The 20,581-nt window shown below is 50.0% G+C and overlaps 1 pseudogene; it reads right to left on the bottom strand.

The window, feature by feature from the left end:
- Positions 1-1,101: 1,101 nt before the first annotated feature.
- Positions 1,102-15,437, bottom strand: LOC148149441 (uncharacterized; annotated as a pseudogene).
- Positions 15,438-20,581: the final 5,144 nt, after the last annotated feature.

The following is a 20,581-nucleotide window of genomic DNA, read 5'->3' as shown; positions in this document are numbered from 1 at the left end:
CAAGGCTGAGGTGGGGAGTTCGAGTCCACGCTGAGCTTGGGTGATCGACTCCATGCTGAGGCCGGGAGATTGAGTCCACGCTGAGGCCGGGAGATTGAGTTCACGCTTAGGTTGGCAGATCAAGTCCATGCTGAGGCCGGGAGATCGAGTCCACGCTGAGGCTGGGAGATCGAGTCCACGCTGAGGCTGGGAGATCGAGTCCACGCTGAGGCCTGGAGATCGAGTCCACACTGAGGCTGGGAGATCGAGTCCACGCTGAGACCGGGAGATCGAGTCCACGTTGAGGTCGGGAGTTCGAGTCCACCCTGAGGCCGGGAGTCTGAGTCCACGCTGATGCCGGGAGTCTGAGTCCACGCTGAGGCCGGGAATTTGAGTCCACGCTGATGCCGGGAGTCTTAGTCCACGCTGAGGCCTGGAGATCGAGTCCATGCTGAGGTTGGCAGATCGAGTCCACGCTGAGGCCGGGAGTTCGAATCCACATTGAGGCTGGGAGAACGAGTCCACGCTGAGGCCAGGAGTTTGACCCAAGGCTGAGGTGGGGAGTTCGAGTCCACGTTGAGGTGGGGAGTTCGAGTCCACGCTGAGGCCGGGAGATCGAGTCCACGCTGAGGCCGGGAGATCAAGTCCACGCTGAGGCCGGGAGATCGAGTCCACGCTGAGGCCGCGAGTTCGAATCCACGCTGAGGCCGGGAGTTCGAATCCACGCTGAGGCTGGGAGATCGAGTCCACGCTGAGGCCTGGACATCGAGTCCATGCTGAGGCCTGGACATCGAGTCCACACTGAGGCTGGGAGATTGAGTCTACGCTGAGGCCGGGAGATCGAGTCCACGTTGAGGTGGGGAGTCTGAGTCCACGCTGAGGCCGGGAATCTGAGTCCACGCTGATGCCGGGAGTCTGAGTCCACGCTGAGGCCTGGAGATCGAGTCCACTTCTGAGGTCGGGAGTTCGAATCCACGCTGAGGCTGGCAGATCGAGTCCACGCTGAGGCTGGCAGATCGAGTCCACGCTGAGGCTGGCAGATCGAGTCCACGCTGAGGCCGGGAGTTCAAGTCTACGCTGAGGCAGGGAGATCGAGTCCACACTGAGGCCGGGAGTTCACGTCTACGCGAAGGCCGGGAGTTCGAGTCCACGCTGAGGCCGGGAGATCGAGTCCACACTGAGGCCGGGAGTCAAGTCTACGCTGAGGTCGGGAGTTTGAGTCCACGCTGAGGTCGGGAGTTTGAGTCCACACTGAGGTCAGGAGTTTGAGTCCACACTGAGGTCGGGAGTTTGAGTCCACACTGAGGTCGGGAGTTTGAGTCCACACTGAGGTCGGGAGTTTGAGTCCACACTGAGGTCGGGGGTTTGAGTCCACACTGAGTTCGGGAGTTTGAGTCCACGCTGAGGTCGGGAGTTTGAGTCCACGCTGAGGTCGGGAGTTTGAGTCCATACTGAGGTCGGGAGTTTGAGTCCACACTGAGGTCGGGAGTATGAGTCCACGCTGAGGTCGGGAGCTTGAGTCCACACTGAGGTCGGGAGTTCGAGTCCACACTGAGGTCGGGAGTTTGAGTCCACACTGAGGTCGGGAGTTTGAGTCCACACTGAAGTCGGGAGATCAAGTCCACGCTGAGGCTGGGAGATCGAGTCCACGCTGATGCCGGGAGTCCGAGTCTACGCTGAGGCCGGGAGTTCGAGTCCACACTGAGGCCGGGAGGTCGAGTCCACGCTGAGGCCGGGAGTTCGAATCCACGCTGAGGCCTGGACATCGAGTCCACGCTGAGGCCTGGACATCGAGTCCACACTGAGGCTGGGAGATTGAGTCTACGCTGAGGCCGGGAGATCGAGTCCACGTTGAGGTGGGGAGTCTGAGTCCACGCTGAGGACGGGAATCTGAGTCCACGCTGATGCCGGGAGTCTGAGTCCACGCTGAGGCCTGGAGATCGAGTCCACGCTGAGGTCGGGAGTTCGAGTCCACGCTGAGGCTGGCAGATCGAGTCCACGCTGAGGCCGGGAGATCGAGTCCACGCTGAGGCCGGGAGATCGAGTCCACGCTGAGGCCGGGAGATCGAGTCCACGCTGAGGCTGGGAGTTCGAGTCCACGCTGAGGCCGGGAATTCAAGTCCACGCTGAGGCCGGGAGTTCGAATCCACGCTGAGGCCGGGAGATCGAGTCCACGCTGAGGTCGGGAGTTCGAGTCCACGCTGAGGCCGGGAGTCTGAATCCACGCTGAGGTCGGGAGTTTGAGTCCATGCTGAGGCCGGGAGTTCGAGTCCACGCTGAGGCCTGGAGATTGAGTCCACACTGAGGCCGTGAGTTCGAATCCACACTGAGGTGGAGATCGAATCCACACTCAGGTCGGGAGTTTGAGTCCATGCTGAGGTCGAGAGTTTGAGTCCACACTGAGGTCGGGAGTTTGAGTCCACACTGAGGTCGGGAGTTTGAGTCCACACTGAGGTCGGGAGTTTGAGTCCACACTGAGGTTGGGAGTTTGAGTCCATGCTGAGGTCGAGAGTTTGAGTCCACACTGAGGTCGGGAGTTTGAGTCCACACTGAGGCCGGGAGTCTGAATCCACGCTGAGGTCGGAAGTTCGAGTCCATGCTGAGGCCGGGAGTTCGAGTCCACGCTGAGGCCGTGAGTTCGAATCCACACTGAGGTGGAGATCGAATCCACACTCAGGTCGGGAGTTTGAGTCCATGCTGAGGTCGAGAGTTTGAGTCCACACTGAGGCCGGGAGTTCGAGTCCACGCTGAGGCCTGGAGATTGAGTCCACACTGAGGCCGTGAGTTCGAATCCACACTGAGGTGGAGATCGAATCCACACTCAGGTCGGGAGTTTGAGTCCATGCTGAGGTCGAGAGTTTGAGTCCACACTGAGGTCGGGAGTTTGAGTCCACACTGAGGTTGGGAGTTTGAGTCCACACTGAGGTTGGGAGTTTGAGTCCATGCTGAGGTCGAGAGTTTGAGTCCACACTGAGGTCGGGAGTTTGAGTCCACACTGTGTTCGGGAGTTTGAGTCCACACTGAGGTCGGGAGCTTGAGTCCACACTGAGGTCACGAGTTTGAGTCCACACTGAGGTCGGGAGTTTGAGTCCACACTGAGGTCGGGAGTTTGAGTCCACGCTGAGGTCGGGAGTTTGAGTCCACGTTGAGGTCGGGAGTTGGAGTCCACACTGAGGTCGGGAGTTTGAGTCCACGCTGAGGTCGGGAGCTTGAGTCCACGTTGAGGTCGGGAGTTCGAGTCCACACTGAGGTCGGGAGTTCGAGTCCACGCTGAGGCCGGGAGATCGAGTCCACGCTGAGGTCTGGAGTTCGAGTCCACGCTGAGGCCGGGAGATCGAGTCCACACTGAGGCCGGGAGTCTGAGTCCACGCTGAGGCCTGGAGATCGAGTCCACGCTGAGGCCGGGAGATTGAGTCCATGCTGAGGCTGGCAGATCGAGTCTACGCAGAGGTCGGGAGATCGTGTCCAAGCTGAGGCTGGGAGTTCAAGTCTACGCTGAGGCCGGGAGTCTGAGTCCACGCTGATGCTGGGAGTCTGAGTCCACGCTGAGACCGGGAGATCGAGTCCATGTTGAGGTGGGGAGTTCGAATCCACGCTGAGGCCGGGAGTCTGAGTCCACGCTGAGGCCGGGAGTCGGAGTCCACGCTGAGGCCAGGAGATCGAGTCCACGCTGAGGCCGGGAGATCGAGTCCACGCTGAGGCCGGGAGATCAAGTCCACGCTGAGGCCGGGAGATCGAGTCCACGCTGAGGCCGGGAGTTCGAATCCACGCTGAGGCCGGGAGTTCGAATCCACGCTGAGGCTGGGAGATCGAGTCCACGCTGAGGCCTGGACATCGAGTCCACGCTGAGGTCTGGAGTTCGAGTCCACGCTGAGGCCGGGAGATCGAGTCCACACTGAGGCCGGGAGTCTGAGTCCACGCTGAGGCCTGGAGATCGAGTCCACGCTGAGGCCGGGAGATTGAGTCCATGCTGAGGCTGGCAGATCGAGTCTACGCAGAGGTCGGGAGATCGTGTCCAAGCTGAGGCTGGGAGTTCAAGTCTACGTTGAGGCCGGGAGTCTGAGTCCACGCTGAGGCCGGGAGATCGAGTCCATGCTGAGGCCGGGAGATCGAGTCCACGCTGATGCTGGGAGTCTGAGTCCACGCTGAGGCCGGGAGATCGAGTCCACGCTGAGGTCGGGAGCTTGAGTCCACGTTGAGGTCGGGAGTTCGAGTCCACACTGAGGTCGGGAGTTCAAGTCTACGCTGAGGCCGGGAGATCGAGTCCACGCTGAGGCCAGGAGTTTGACCCAAAGCTGAGGTGGGGAGTTCGAGTCCACGCAGAGGTCGGGAGATCGTGTCCAAGCTGAGGCTGGGAGTTCAAGTCTACGCTGAGGCCGGGAGTCTGAGTCCACGTTGAGGTCGGGAGTTCGAGTCCACACTGAGGTCGGGAGTTCGAGTCCACGCTGAGGCCGGGAGAATGAGTCCACGCTGAGGCCAGGAGTTTGACCCAAAGCTGAGGTGGGGAGTTCGAGTCCACGCTGAGGCTGGGAAATCGAGTCCATGCTGAGGCCGGGAGATTGAGTCCACGCTGAGGCCGGGAGATCGAGTCCACGTTGAGGTGGGGAGTTCGAGTCCACGCTGAGGCTGGGAGATCGAGTCCATGCTGAGGCCGGGAGTCTGAGTCCACGCTGAGGCTGAGCGTCTGAGTCCACGCTGAGGCTGAGAGTCAGAGTCCACGCTGATGCCGGGAGATCGAGTCCACGCTGAGGCCGGGAGATCGAGTCCACGCTGAGGTCTGGAGTTCGAGTCCACACTGAGGCCGGGAGATCGAGTCCACACTGAGGCCGGGAGTCTGAGTCCACGCTGAGGCCTGGAGATCGAGTCCACGCTGAGGCCGGGAGATTGAGTCCATGCTGAGGCTGGCAGATCGAGTCTACGCAGAGGTCGGGAGATCGTGTCCAAGCTGAGGCTGGGAGTTCAAGTCTACGCTGAGGCCGGGAGTCTGAGTCCACGCTGATGCTGGGAGTCTGAGTCCACGCTGAGACCGGGAGATCGAGTCCATGTTGAGGTGGGGAGTTCGAATCCACGCTGAGGCCGGGAGTCTGAGTCCACGCTGAGGCCGGGTGTCGGAGTCCACGCTGAGGCCGGGAGATCGAGTCCACGCTGAGGCCGGGAGATCAAGTCCATGCTGAGGCCGGGAGATCGAGTCCACGCTGAGGCCGGGAGTTCGAATCCACGCTGAGGCCGGGAGTTCGAATCCACGCTGAGGCTGGGAGATCGAGTCCACGCTGAGGCCTGGACATCGAGTCCACGCTGAGGTCTGGAGTTCGAGTCCACGCTGAGGCCGGGAGATCGAGTCCACACTGAGGCCGGGAGTCTGAGTCCACGCTGAGGCCTGGAGATCGAGTCCACGCTGAGGCCGGGAGATTGAGTCCATGCTGAGGCTGGCAGATCGAGTCTACGCAGAGGTCGGGAGATCGTGTCCAAGCTGAGGCTGGGAGTTCAAGTCTACGCTGAGGCCGGGAGTCTGAGTCCACGCTGAGGCCGGGAGATCGAGTCCATGCTGAGGCCGGGAGATCGAGTCCACGCTGATGCTGGGAGTCTGAGTCCACGCTGAGGCCGGGAGTCGGAGTCCACGCTGAGGCCGGGAGATCGAGTCCACGCTGAGGCCGGGAGATCGAGTCCACGCTGAGGCCGGGAGATCGAGTCCACGCTGAGGCCGGGAGATCAAGTCCACGCTGAGGCCGGGAGATCGAGTCCACGCTGAGGCCGGGAGATCGAGTCCACGCTGATGCCGGGAGATCGAGTCCACGCTGAGGCCGGGAGATCGAGTCCACGCTGAGGCCGGGAGATCAAGTCCACGCTGAGGCCAGGAGATCGAGTCCACGCTGAGGCCGGGAGATCGAGTCCACGCTGAGGCCGGGAGTTCGAATCCACGCTGAGGCCGGGAGTTCGAATCCACGCTGAGGCTGGGAGATCGAGTCCACGCTGAGGCCTGGACATCGAGTCCATGCTGAGGCCTGGACATCGAGTCCACGCTGAGGTTGGGAGTTTGAGTCCACACTGAGGTCGGGAGTTTGAGTCCACGCTGAGGTTGGGAGTTTGAGTCCACACTGAGGTCGGGAGTTTGAGTCCACGCTGAGGTCGGGGGTTTGAGTCCACACTGAGGTCGGGAGCTTGAGTCCACACTGAGGTCGGGAGTTTGAGTCCACGCTGAGGTCGGGGGTTTGAGTCCACACTGAGTTCGGGGGTTTGAGTCCACACTGAGGTCGGGAGTTTGAGTCCACACTGAGGTCGGGAGTTTGAGTCCACACTGAGGTCGGGAGTTTGAGTCCACGCTGAGGTCGGGAGTTTGAGTCCACACTGATGTCGGGAGTTTCAGTCCACGCTGAGGTCGGGAGTTTGAGTCCATACTGAGGTCGGGAGTTTGAGTCCACACTGAGGTCGGGAGTTTGAGTCCACACTGAGGTCGGGAGCTTGAGTCCACACTGAGGTCGGGAGTTTGAGTCCACACTGAGGTCGGGAGCTTGAGTCCACACTGAGGTCGGGAGTTTGAGTCCACGCTGAGGTCGGGAGTTTGAGTCCACACTGAGGTCGGGAGCTTGAGTCCACACTGAGGTCGGGAGTTTGAGTCCACGCTGAGGTCGGGAGCTTGAGTCCACGTTGAGGCTGGGAATCCCCGCTGATGCTGCCCAGGAGGTAAAAAGAAAAAAAAACCATAAAGGGAGAGAAGGAAAGAAATGGACGGAGCATGCAAAATCTGGCTTAGGACGGCTACTCTGCTGTTATCTTGGTGTTTACTATTAGGTAAAGAGCCATGAGGCAGTGATATGAAGTCAAGTTTTGAGTCCATTTACGACCAGTGTACTGAAGGAGAGTCCCTGGACTCGAAATGTTAACTCTGTTACTTGCTCCACAGTTGCTGCCAGACCTGCTGAGTTTCTCCAGAACATCATGTGTTTTTCTCATTTCAGATTTCCGGCATTCAATGTATTTTTGCTTTTATACAAGTAAGGATTAACTGTCAACAGGACAGCAGATAACATTCGCTCAGGATATCAATGGCTCAATTAATCCAGTAATTATTACCCTGAACCAGTCTTACTGTGGCATCAATGACACCCTCTGATATAAATCCTACCTTCAGCTTGTGCCAATGTTTTACTAATAAGTGTCTGTAATTGTTGTGGAAACCATTTCCTTTCTTCCTGGGTCCAAAAATATTGCAGGACATCTGCAGAAAATGTCAACCAAGGCTGATTTAATGATGGGCCTGATATCAAATACCGTCCCCCAGAAAGGACTACAACAGCTCAAGGAGGCAGCTCACTAACACTTCATAGAATCCCTACAGTGTGGAAACAGGCCCTTCGGCCCAACAAGTCCACACCGACCCTCTGAAGGTTATCCCACCACACCCATTCCGCTGCCCTATTACTCTACATTTGCCCCTGACTAATGCGCCTTGCCCACACATCCCTGAACACTATGGGCAATTTAGCATGGCCAATCCATCTAACCTGCACATCTTCGGACTTCCTTCAGTACAACCAGGGAAGGGCAATAAATGCTGGCCTTGCCAGCAATGCCCAAGTCGCTTGAATCAATGAAACGAAAATGGACAAGCCCCTCGAGCTAAATTACAATGTGACACTCTTTGCTCGATTTAATCCATACATCAGGAAGGTGGCTCAATGGATAGCGCCACTATGCCTCACAGCGCCAGGGACCCAGGTTCGATTCCAACCTCAGACAGACTGTCTGTGTGGGGTTTGCACGTTCTCCCTGTGTCTCTGTGGGTTTCCTCTGGGTGCACTGTTTACTCCCACAATCCAAAGACGTGCAGGTTGGGTGAATTGGCCATGCTAAATTGCCCATAGTGTTCAGGGATGTATAGGTTAGGTGCATTAGACGGGGTAAATGAAGGATAACAGGTTGGGGAGAATGGGTCTGAGTGGGTTACTCTTCGGAGGGTCGGGGTGGACTTGTTAGGCAGAAGAGCCTGTTTCCACACTGTAGGGATTCTCTTCTATCAGTGTTTCATCTCTTTGCTGACTATGCATGATGTGGAAATCCCAACCCAAATCTGTAGCACGCAATGATGATCAAAACTTCACACAGAGGACGTATAGATAGAGCTGCTCTGGGGCATGTCAATGATCTTGCTCCAATAGTTTGTGATCCTGGGCTTAAGAACTAACTTTGGTTCAGTGCCTTCAGTCTTTAAACTCTGGAATCCTCTCCCCAAACCTCTCCTTAAGGTAGTCTTTGAAATAACCCCTCCGACCAAACTTTTGGTCACCTGCTCCAATAGCACGTTCTTTGACTCAGTGTCAAATTTTAATCTGTGAATGCTCCTGTGAAACCCCAGGGGGATAATTTGCTATATTAAAGGTGCCATCCAAATGCCAGCTGTTGCTATTGTTGTCACAGAGCTGCTTCTTGCATTCAACCTGAGAGCACTTTTCGGGGATAAAAGTGCTCTGTAACTAAACTGTATAGTTCCATTATTCCTTCTTTCTTAGGGTCTGGATGCCAGTGGTTTAAGGCCAGTGATTATTGCCATCCCTTTGGTTTACCCAAGAAAGTGACAACAGAGCTTCTTCTGAAACTGCAGCAGGACAGAGCAGTTAGGAGGTACTCAACTTGGTATGGAGTAGAGGTCATATGTAGGTCAGATCTGGTAAGGACAGGAAGTTGCCTTGACTTTCCTGACATGCGACATGGATAATGTCAGTTCCATTCAGCCCACTTTTACTGACACCAGTTTCTTTTTAAATTTCCTCACTTTTAAAAGACATAACTCACCTTTTCAACCTCCCATGGTGACACTCATGTTTTTTTCAGATAGTTGCTCAAGCCCTCTGGATTGCTGGTTCGTGGCCAGGTTACTATAGCGCCTGCCCTCAAGATGTTACACAATGAGGACTGCTCACAATACCTGACTCATATTTGGAAGAGGAAGAATTTTTTTCAAATCCGTACCTTGATTTGCAGATTAGAAAACTACAATCAAGAGAAATTATACCTGGGCATTTCTAACAAGGCATTTATAGAGCTTAAAGGCCCAATTTGAAACAGATAAGGGTAGTCTGAAATCTACCTGATTGATTGATTGACTCATTGTAACAAAGTGTACCAAAGTATAGTGAAATGCTTTGTTTACAAGCAGTACAGACAGATCATTGTAAGCAAGAATACACATATCAGAGGTTATAAAAAGACATAGACAGAAGCATACAGGTTACATTGCACAGGATGGGCACTGGGCCAGATCAACATAGCAAGATCAGAATTATTTGAGGCTAGAGAGTCCATTCATCAGTCTAATAACAGCCAGGAAGAAGCTGTTCCTGGACCTTCTGGTGCGTGTGTTCAGGCTTCTGTACCTTCTATCTGCTGGAAGAGGTTGTAGGAGATCATTACCAGGGTGCGATGGGTCTTTGATGATGTTGGCAGCCTCTCCGTGGTAGCGAAGCGTGTAAATGGAGTCTGTGATGGAAGATTGGCTTCCGTGATGGTCTGGGCTGTGCACACAACTTTTTGTAGTTTCTTACAGTTCTGGGCAGAGCAGTTGCCATTATGGCCGTTATGCACCTGGACAGTATGCTTTCTATGGTGCATCTGTAGAAGTTGGTGTGGGTCCTTATAGACATGTCAAATTTCCTGACATCTAAAATCATAATTCGGAAGTATGAATGGGAACTGGGAACCAGTTGGATTAGTCTGAACACACACTGCTTGTGCAGTTAAGGTGGGATAATTGTGGCTGAAATAGTTTTAACACACTGCATAACTGTCCGGAACTGTAGATTCTATAATTGAACCCTGTATATTCACTTCTGCAGCATTGAAATCCCTTAGCTTGACAATTCACTCTCCTTTAATATGGTCAAAATTTAGTCCATATACTTTTTAAAAGTTAATACAAATGCTGGTAGCAGGACATTCATGCGTTCATATACATTAAGGCTTTGCTAAGATTTGTAGCTCAGGTTGTGGATGAGGTCGTTGAGCTGCTGGGTTATCGTGCTGATGATTTGTTATCACGCTGTGTAACATCATCAGTGTCAATTCCGTGAAGTGCTGTTGTTCTGCTCCATTTGGCTTATGTGTGGTCATTGAGGTGAGTGTCACTTCCAGGTCTTCTCTGCAGTGGTTTGTACACTGGGCCTACCTCGTACACTGGGCCGATCTGTATTTGTTCATGACTGTTTTGGTAGAAAACCAGGCTTCCAAGAACTCTCTTGCGTCTCTCAGGTTGGCCTGTCCCAGAATGGTTACTTTGTCGTAGTTGGATTGATGGCCCCGCTAGTCTATGTGTGAACCATGTTGTTAAGTAGCCAGTTGGTGTTTGTGAAGTCAGATGGCTAGTTTTCTACCGGTTTGTCCTATGTAGTGCTTCATGCAGTCGCTGCAACATAGAGATAGACCTGGTGTACAAACCACTGCAAAGCAGACCTGGATGTGACACTCACCCCAGCAGACTGGACCAAGTGGGACAGAACAACAGTGCTTCACAGAAGTCGCACTGATGATGCTATCCAGCATGGTAACGAAACGTCCGCACGGTAACCCAACAGCTCGGCCAGCTAACCGATTACCGCGTTCATATTCTCCCCGGATTTATCTAACACTCTCTGCCTTTAGCTATAGATGTTTGCTGAGTAAAGTTTGTCATTGCCTGTGCTAACTTGTTGTTCCATTGTCAATTGAAGCACCCAGTCATGCATGCTGGCAGAGCACTGGGCACTTTCATGCCTGCTACCGGCATTTCTCCTGACATTTCATGTTGACGGGTCGAGTGAAGGAGCCCTTTCGGCGCCTGCAAGTCCCTGAGTCATGTATATGTGTTTGTCTTTTATTCCCCCTATTGTGTAATGTTCCCAGACTCTCATCTAATATGCATGCAGCTCGTAAACACTTAGTGCATCAGTCAGATCTAGTGACGGGACCAAGCCCTATCAGAGGTATGGGAAGAAGCTCGGTAAGGCGAGAGAGTTTAGGGGTGGGGTTTCCACTGTGTTCCAAGAATTGCCTTCTTTTCTGAAAGAATTTTAGTTTTGCCCCAGCTGTATATGGGCGATCCTGCTGTCAGTCCTCGTATTCAATGCTTTTGCCCTGCTTTCTGGGAGTTGTTGACTCATGCCCTCTGTTACTTCCGTCACGTTTCACTTGAGCCCAGACTTGTAGTGGCGTCTCTCCTGTCTCTGAGACAAGAAAGTGATGGGGGTTCACGTCTGGCTCTGGAGACTGGAGTCCCTGATCTGCTTGATTGCTCCAGTGCAGTACAAAGGGAATGTTACACTGTCAGCTAAGACAGTGAAACAGCACGCTCTTTGTAACCCAGCGTGATGTCTTTTTCTTCTTAGGCAAGCCCCTTGGGACAGAGGATGACTTTCATCCAATCAGCTGACTGAACCCGTCCACAGATGGATCTGCATATCCTGCCCAAGGTAAGGCAGCCGGGGTTTGGAAAGGCAGGTGGGTTGCTCCCACTCCTTCCGCAGCTTTCCTTAGGCCTCCACCTGCCCCAGTCAGGGATGAAGAAAATGATTGGCACCTTTGTGAATACTTCATAGAGTCATACAGCATGGAAACACACCCTTTGGTCCAACAAGTCCACGCCAACCATAATCCCAAACTAATCTAGTCTGACCTGCCTGCACTTGGCCCATTTCCCTCCAAATATTTCTTATTCATGTATTTATCTAAATGTCTTTTAAATGTTGAAACTGTGCCCACATCCACCACTTCCTCTGGAAGTTCATTCCACCCACGAGCCAATCTCTGTTTAAAAAAAATGCCCCTCATGTCTTTTTAAAATCTTTCTCCTCTCACCTTAAAAATATACCCCCGGTCTTGAAATCCCCCACCCTACGGAAAAGTCACCTGCCATTCACTTTATCCATGCCCCTTATGATTTTATAAACCCCTGTAAGGTCGCCCCTCAAATTTCAGTGAAAAATGTCCCAGCCTATCCAGCCTCGCCTTATAAAGCATACCCTCCATTTCTGGCATCCTGGTAAATCTCTTCTGAACCCTCTCCAGCTTAATAATATCTTTCCTACGTATCCAGCCAGAACTGGGCGCACTCCAGAAGAGGCCTCGCTGACATCCTGTACAGCATCAACATGACATCATGTCCCTTTTTGAGCTTGAGATTCCGTGAGTCAATGGGGATTTTGCATGTGTTTTAGGGAGGCTTTAAGGATGTCCTTGAAGTATTTCCTCTGTCTTCCTGGTAAATGTTTGGCATGGCAAAGCCAGGAGAAGAGAACTTGTTTTAGAGGACATGTATCAGGCGTGCAGAAGATGTAACCTGCCTAATGCTGCTGTCTAGCATAATCAGTGCTTCCATAGTGGGACTATATGACTGTGAGAGGACACTGATATTACAGCACCTCCCTGCCACTGGATTGCAGGGTTTTGCAGAGGCACTGCAGGTGATGTTTCTCTAAGGATTTGAGATGCCTGCTGTACATTATCCATATCTCCAATGCAAATGGAAAGCTCACTAACACTGCTGCCCTGTAAACCCTCAGCTCGCTTCTGGGTTTGAGAAATCTGTCATCGAACACAGAGTTCCTCAGACAGCTAAAGGCTGCACAGACACACAGGAGGAGGTCATCAATGTCTGTTAAGTGGACCTGGATAGTCGTATATTCACATGTTCTTCCCTTTGTGCTAACTGACATTGGTCTTTTTACCACCCCTTTTTGCCACCAGTGAGCTGAGGGTCTACAGGGCAGCAGTGTTAGTGTTTCTGTGTGCATTGGAAACATGAGTATTGTACAGCAGGCATCTCAAATCCTTAGAGAAATATAAGAGTTGATCCTGCTTTGTATATCATTACGGAAGTCTTGCTGTGTGAAAGTTGACGTTCTACTGTTGTACACTACAACAATGGCTACACTTCATAAGTACTTCATTGACTGTGACAAGCTTGAAGTCACCATTAAGATATGAAAGGTGTCAGATAATTATCCTTACTTTGTCTTTTTAGATGGAGGAACAACCATTCATTGGGTCATTAAAATCAAACACGATCCTGTTGTCCACAAATACCTTTTTTTTTAAAATTCAGCTTTTTGTCCAATACTTTAAACTTTTATAAACAGCAAAGAAAAAGCTAGTTTCAACACCATAGGGGACATGAGATAGCTTTGGCAAATAGAATTAAGGAGAATCCAAAGGGTTTTTACAAATACATTAAGGACAAAAGGGTAACTCGGGAGAGAATAGGGCCCCTTAAGGATCAGCAAGGCGGCCTTTGTGTGGAACTGCAGAAAATGGGGGAGATACTAAATGAATATTTTGCATCAGTATTTACTGTGGGAAAGGATACGGAAGATATAGACTGTAGGGAAATAGAAGATATAGACTGTAGGGAAATCTGCTAAATGTCCAGATTTACAGAGGAGGAAGTGCTGGATGTCTTGAAATGGGTAAAGGTGGATAAATCCCCAGGACCTGATCAGGTGTACCCAAGAACTCTGTGGGAAGCTAGGGAAGTGATTGCTGGGCCTCTTGCTGAGATATTTGTATCATCGATAGTCACAGGTGAGGTGCTGGAAGACTGGAGGTTGGCAAACATGGTGCCACTGTTTAAGAAGGGTGGTAAAGATAAGCCAGGGAACTATAGACCAGTGAGCCTGACCTCGGTGGTAGGCAAGTTGTTGGAGGGAATCCTGAGGGACAGGATGTACATGTACTTGGAAAGGCAAGAACTGATTAGGGATAGTCAACATGGCTTAGTGTGTGGGAAATCATGTCTCACAAACTTGATTGAGTTTTCTGAAGAAGTAACAATGAAGATTGATGAGGGCAAAGTGGTAGACGTGATCTATATGGACTTCAGTAAGGTGTTCAACAAGGTTCCCCATGGGAGACTGGTTAGCAAGGTTAGATCTCATGGAATACAGGGAGAACTAGCCATTTGGATACAGAACTGGCTCAAAGGTAGAAGACAGAGGGTGGTGGTGGAGGGTTGCTTCCTATCAGAAAGATGTTGTGAAACTTGAAAGGGTTCAGAAAAGATTTACAAGGATGTTGCCAGGGTTGGAGGATTTGAGCTGTAGGGAGAAGCTGAACAGGCTGGGGCTGTTTTTGCCGGAGCATCGGAGGCTGAGGGGTGACCTTATAGAGGTTTACAAAATTATGAGAGGCATGGATAGGGTAAATCAGCAAAGTCCAATGGGTTGGGGGAGTCCAGAACTAGAGGGCATAGGTTTAGGGTGAGAGGGGAAAGAAAAAAAGAGACCTAAGGGGCAACTTTTTCACACAGAGGGTGGTACGTGTATGGAATGAGCTGCCAGAGGATGTGGTGGAGGCTGGTACAATTGCAACATTTAAAAGGGATTTGGATAGGTAAATGAATCGGAAGGGTTTGGAGGGATATGGGCCGGGTGCAGGCAGGTGGGACTAGATTGGGTTGGGATAACTGGTCAGCATGGACGGGTTGGACCGAAGGGTCTGTTTCCATGCTGTACATCTCTATGACTCTATGACCATACCCATGCTTGTTACAGATTCAGAACGTGCTCCCTTATCAGTGACATGAATGGGATGGGTTGCCACCAAAGGATACTGAACCTTTTCCATAGTATTACTTGGCTAGGAGTTGATTCTTAGGACATAAGTTATCACAGGAAAGATCAACATTTATTGATCATTCCACGTTAATCCAAATTATTGAACAGATTCCATTTTGAGCTGCTTAGTGAAGGTACTCTAAGAGGTAGAGAGTGCTTCATTTTGACCCACTGACAATGAAGCAACAGCGATGTATTACCAAGGTGTTTGACACAGAGGAGAGCCTGAGACTGGTGGTTCCCCATGTATCTGCTGCCCTTGGTACCGGAGTTTATGGGTCAGTTCGGAGGTGCTAGTGCAAAATCCTTGATATCTTGCTGCACTGCACACTGGCAGTTCAAGGGAGCAGACCTTGAGTTTTGACATCCCGCTGCTGAGTAATATCCTAGAGTGGTCCAGCATGCCAATACACTCTGTAGCATTTCAATTGGCAGCATGACTCTCACTGCATGCACGCTACCAACGTGTGTGTAGATTGCGTAGCCAATGGACCAACCATGTGGCCAGCGGACAGCCCTTGCCACCCAGTAGCTACCCGCTACAGTTGGCCGCTGCATGAAGGCAGCATGACTGTCAGAATTCTGTACGTCGATCTGCATGATTGTCAGCCCACCGCCACACCAGTGGGCCTTTGAGGATTAGAACATCTTTTGAATTCATTGCATGGCGGAATTGACAATTGCAAATTAACATGTGCAATCAATGCCACTTTGTGCCATGGGGAATCCCATGATCCTAGAGGAGGGGCATGCTCACTGCATTCTTTGATAATACAGAATGAAATGCAGCTACCTGTTTTTGAACAGAAACTTCCTTACACAGCAGTGGATGACAAACGGTGCAATTGTGTACCTCCTGCTCTGGCCTGTAACTGCCGCCATTATGGATCTTAACACTGACTTCCCTGATTTAATGAACAGAGCAGGAGGGCATGTCAGGGGTAGCACCAGATGTAAAAGAGAGTTACCAACCTGGTGAAGCTACAACAGAGGGCTGCCTGAATGCCAAGCAGTGCAAACAACATGTGACAGACAGAGCTAAGTGATCCCACAACCAACGGGTCAGATCTAAGCCCTGTTGTCACGTCTAGTCTTGAGTAATGGTGGCCAATTAAAAAACTCAAACATCCCCATCCTGATTGTTGGGGAATCCCAACATTTCAGTGAAAAAAGTAAGGTTGAGGTATTAGCATCTATCTTCAATCAGAACTACCACGTGGATGATCCATCTTGGCCTCCCCCAAAACTTCCCCAGCAATACAGATACCAGACTAGAGTCAATCTGATTCACTCCATGTGATGACAAGAAACAGCTGGAAACACTGGATATTGGAAAGGCCATGGGTGCTGACAATATTCCAGCAATAGCACTGAAGACTTGGGCTGCAGAAATTGCCACACCCCTAGCCAAGCTGTTCCCGTACAGCTACAACACTGTGGGAAATTGCCCTCGACACAAAGAAAAAGCAGGACAAATCCAACTTGGCAAATTATCGTCCCATCAGCCTACTCTTGATCATCAGTAAAGTGATGGAAGGTGTCATCAACCATGCTTTCATGCAGCACATGCTCAGCGATAACCTGTTCAGTGATGCCCAGTTTGGGGTCCACCAGGCCCACTCAGCTCCTGACCTCATTACAGCCTTGGTCCACACATGGACAAAAAAGATGAATTCCAGAGGAGAGGTGAGACAACAGCCCTTGACATCAATGTCACATTCAACCAAGTGTGGCATCAAGGAGGCCTCGCAAAATTGGAATCAATGGGTATCAGGGCAAGCTCTCCGCTGGTTAGTCATACCTGGCATAGAGGAGGATGGTTGTGTTTGTAGGAGGTCAGCCATCTCAGCTCCAGGGATAAGTCTGCAGGAGTTCCTCAGGGTAGTGTCATAGCCCCAACCATCTTCAGTTGCTTCATCAATGACCTTCCCTCCATCATAAGGTCAGAAGTGGGTATGTTCACTGATGAACGTACATTAGTTTCGTAGACTCAAACATTTACAGTACAGAAGGAGGCCAATCAGCCCATTGTATTTGTGCCAGTTAACAAAGATCTGACAATACTAATTCTATTTTCCAGCTCTTTCTTAGAGACTTTGGTAGGTCAAGTGGGTGACTAGGTCTGTTGTTGATTTTAAAAGCAAGATAGGTAAAATTATGTTAAGCAAAGATATTAAGTGATAAGGGCCAAAGACAGGTATATGGAGTTAAGGCACAGATCAGCCATGATCTCATTAAATGGCAGAACAGGTTTGATGGGCTGAGTGGCCTACTCCTGTTCATACCTTCCTATATAAATACTGCTGAAATTTTGTGGGAGTTTCTACTTGAACATCCTTTCAGTCAGTCAGTGGGTTCTGAGTTCCCACCACCCTCCGAGTGAGAAAACCTCCACCTCATCTCCCCTTTCACCTCTTATCTTAAATCAATGCCCCCTGGTTACTTACCCCTCTACAAATGGAAAAAAGGACCTTCCGATCTACCCTATCCAAGTTCTTCATAATCTTATACACCTCTATCAGCTCCCCTCTCAGTCTTAGTTGCTCCAAGGAAAAAAGCCCCAGCTTGTCCAATCTTTCTTTTCTACAACTCTCTAGCCCAGACAGCATCCTGGTAAATCTCTTCTCTACCCTCACATCTTCCTTATAGATGTGGTGCCCACAACTGCATACAGTACTCCGGTTGTAGACTAGCCAGCATTTTATACAGTTCTGGCCTAACCTCCTGGCTCTATGCCTTGGCTAACCAGGGCAAGTATCCCAAGTTCCTTCTTAACCACCTTATCTACCTGCTCTGCAACTTTCAGATATTTGTGGAAATGCATACCAAGATCCCTCTGGAGTTCAGCACTTTCCAGGCTCTTATCACTCATCGTGCAATCCCTTGCCTTGTTAGCCTTTCCCCTGGCATATTACTGGGTTGAATACCATTTGGCACTGTTTTGTCCAGCTGACCAGTCCTTTGATATCCTCCTGCATTTTCCAGCTATCCTCCTCATTACTTTGTTCGCTTTGTGTCATTTGTGAGTCTCTTGGTCATATCCCCTGTTAAGAGGGTTATGGGCCAAATGCTGGCAAATGGAGCTAGATCAGTTTGGAATATCTGGTCGGCATGGATGAGTTGGAACGAAGGGTCTGTTTCCATCCTGTACAACTCTATGACTCATTCACAACTCTTCTAATAATGAAGCCCATTTCCAAAATACAGCATTTCCAAAGTCTGGTAACATCCAGGTTTGGGCTAAGAAATGATAAGTAACTTGCATGCCACATTTTCATGCCGGGTGTCACGATTTTGGATTAGGACCCTAAAGTACTATGGACATTTTTTTAACTTTTAATTTCTAAAACATGGTTTTCAAAAGAGGAATACTACAAACGAAGCTAAATTGTGAGAGTAACTTCAATGGGTCTGGCAATGTCCTGGGTGGGACCTATGAAATGTTACACATGTAGTGTGTCAGGGAAACTACAAATTGATATAGAGATGTAACAGGAAGAAATAATGATGGGCTTACTGTGTCCCTCCTACTCTGCAGAAAACCACCTCTTGCAGACATGTGGGAGTATTTTGTCCTTGTGGACTATAAACTGACTGCAGTCTTGGTCTGTGTGCGCTAGTGGAACTGAGGCAGCCTTTTACAAGCTTGGGTTCAAACCCTGCGATGGTCACAGTCAAGAAGCCATCCAATATTCAAACCTGCATTGCAGGAAAAAGGAGACTCTCGCTCTAACTGGCCAGCAAGCCAGTCATACTCTCTCACTCTAATACCAGCCAAGCACTGTCAACAGGAGACAAAACAAAAGGATTTCAATCGCCTTCAAAGCCAAAAATCCCTAAACCAAGTTTTCAACTTGTGACATTTCACTATCTATCCTCATTGAACGGCCCAGAGGAATGTCTGCATATCTTTTCAATTCATCTTTCTTTTGGTGTGGCACCTTGTTTGTACTCCATGTGTGTGTGCCATGTATTATTATTTGTTCTTGCATTTAGTAATTAATAAACCCACTCCTTTATGAACTCAAGAAAGTCTGGTTCGTTTTATTGGCTCCTTTTAAAACATAGATTCATTTGAATCTCTGATAAAGATGACCAACCGAGAGGGAAAGTAAATAAAGAAGCAATGCCCTTTCACCCTTCTTCATGCAGGAGATGAATGATTTCGGGTAGCTGTCTGAACCCATAATAATTTGGGGTGCCTTGCCAGTGTGTGGTGATAACACAGATGATGACCACGCCCATCAAAAGAGCGAATCTAACCATCATCCCCTGAAGTTTAATGGCACCCCATTGCTCAAACACCCAATAACAACAACTGTAGCTGAGCTGGACCACCCATACAAATACTATGGTTACAAGAATAGAATCATAGAATCCCCACAATGTGGAAGCAGGCCATTCAGCCCATCCCCACCAAAGAACATCCTCCACTCTGTAATCCTGCACTTCCCACGGCTAATTCACATCTCTGTACTCTATGGGCAATTTAACATCACCAATCCACCTGACCTGCACATCTTTGGAATGTGGGAGGAAATTGGAGCACCTGGAGGAAACCCACGCAGACACAGGGAGAATGTGCAAACTCCACACAGCCTGAATTGAACCTGGGCATTGAGAGGCAGTAGTGCTAACCACTGAGCCACTGTGCCAGTCAGTGGTTAGTGAGTAATTCACTTTCTGCTCCCGACCCCAATGCTTGTTTGCTACCTACAAGGTACAATAATATCATCGACATAGGCGAAAGTGAGGACTGCAGATGCTGGAGATTAGTGTCGAGAATGTAGTGCTGGAAAAGCACAGCAGGTCAGGCAGCATCCGAGGAGCAGGAGAATCGATGTTTCAGGCAAAAGCCCTTCATCAGGAGGGCCTGATGAAGAGCTTTTGCCCGAAACATTGATTTTCCTGCTCCTGGGATGCTGCCTGACCTGCTGTGCTTTTCCAGCACCACACTCTCGAATATCATCGACATGCAGAGAGCCTAGAGATAGTTCTCTTCAGAGCAGAAAAAATATAAAAGGGAGATTGACTAGAGATATTGAAAATTATGAAATATTGATTAGGAAAAAAATATTTCACTGCTGTTAAGGTCAGTAACCAAATGACACACACGCGACACTGTTAAGGGCCGCAGGGGAAATGACAGAATTATTTTTTTATTTAGCAAGCTATTCCAATCTGGAAAGCAATTTCATAGTTTCGGAATTGGATGCATGCTTCAGAAGAGAAGCCATTACTAAGGGAAGGAGAAGGATGAATTGAACAGGCATGAACAGGATCAAATGACCATTTTCTGTGCGATGTAATTTTACAGCAAAAGTAAAAACGAAACTTGATTTGCATGATGTTTTTCAGAACTTCAGGACATCTCCAAGCATTTGCAGCTGATATTTGACATGTAGCTACTATCATAACACTATCAGGAATGCAATAGCCAATTTACAGTCGTAGTGTCATAGAGGTCGATAACATGGAAACAGGGCCTGATGAAAGGTTCTGACCTGAAGCGTCTGATCCCTTCCTTGTCTGTTGCTGCTTGACCAACTGAGTTTTTTTCAGCTCCACTCTTTATCCATTCTGATCTCGAGCATCTACAGTTCTATCTCCAACAGGCCTTTCGGCCCAACCTGCCCATGCTACTCAGTTTTCACATTTAAACCAGTCCCATTTGCCTGCATTTGGTCCATATCCCTCCACACTTGCCCCATCCATGTACCTGTCCAAATGTTCCATAAATGACAAAATTGCACGCGTGTCCAGACCTGTTCCTGACATGCACCACCCTCTGAGTGAAAGAAATTGTCCTTCTGTACCCTTTTGTATCTCTCCCCTCTCACCTTAAAATTTGGAAAAAAACCCAGCAAAGTTCTTCACAGGCAAATAATTTTGACCATGTATTTTCTTTTTAGTGATATTGGCTCAGGGTGAGGTGTTTACCAGGGGAAACTCCTGTAGCTCTTTGCTAAAGCTGTGCCATGAAAGCTTTTGCATTCATTTGAGAGGGCAAGTTTCATGTCTCACCT

The sequence above is a fragment of the Chiloscyllium plagiosum genome, unplaced genomic scaffold (genome assembly GCF_037043375.1).
Source record: "Chiloscyllium plagiosum isolate Xiang-an unplaced genomic scaffold, Cpla_swu_hap1 HiC_scaffold_8, whole genome shotgun sequence".
Classification (NCBI taxonomy): domain Eukaryota; kingdom Metazoa; phylum Chordata; class Chondrichthyes; order Orectolobiformes; family Hemiscylliidae; genus Chiloscyllium; species Chiloscyllium plagiosum.
Note: the sequence above shows the minus strand (reverse complement) of the source record. Positions and strands in the feature narration are given on the sequence as shown.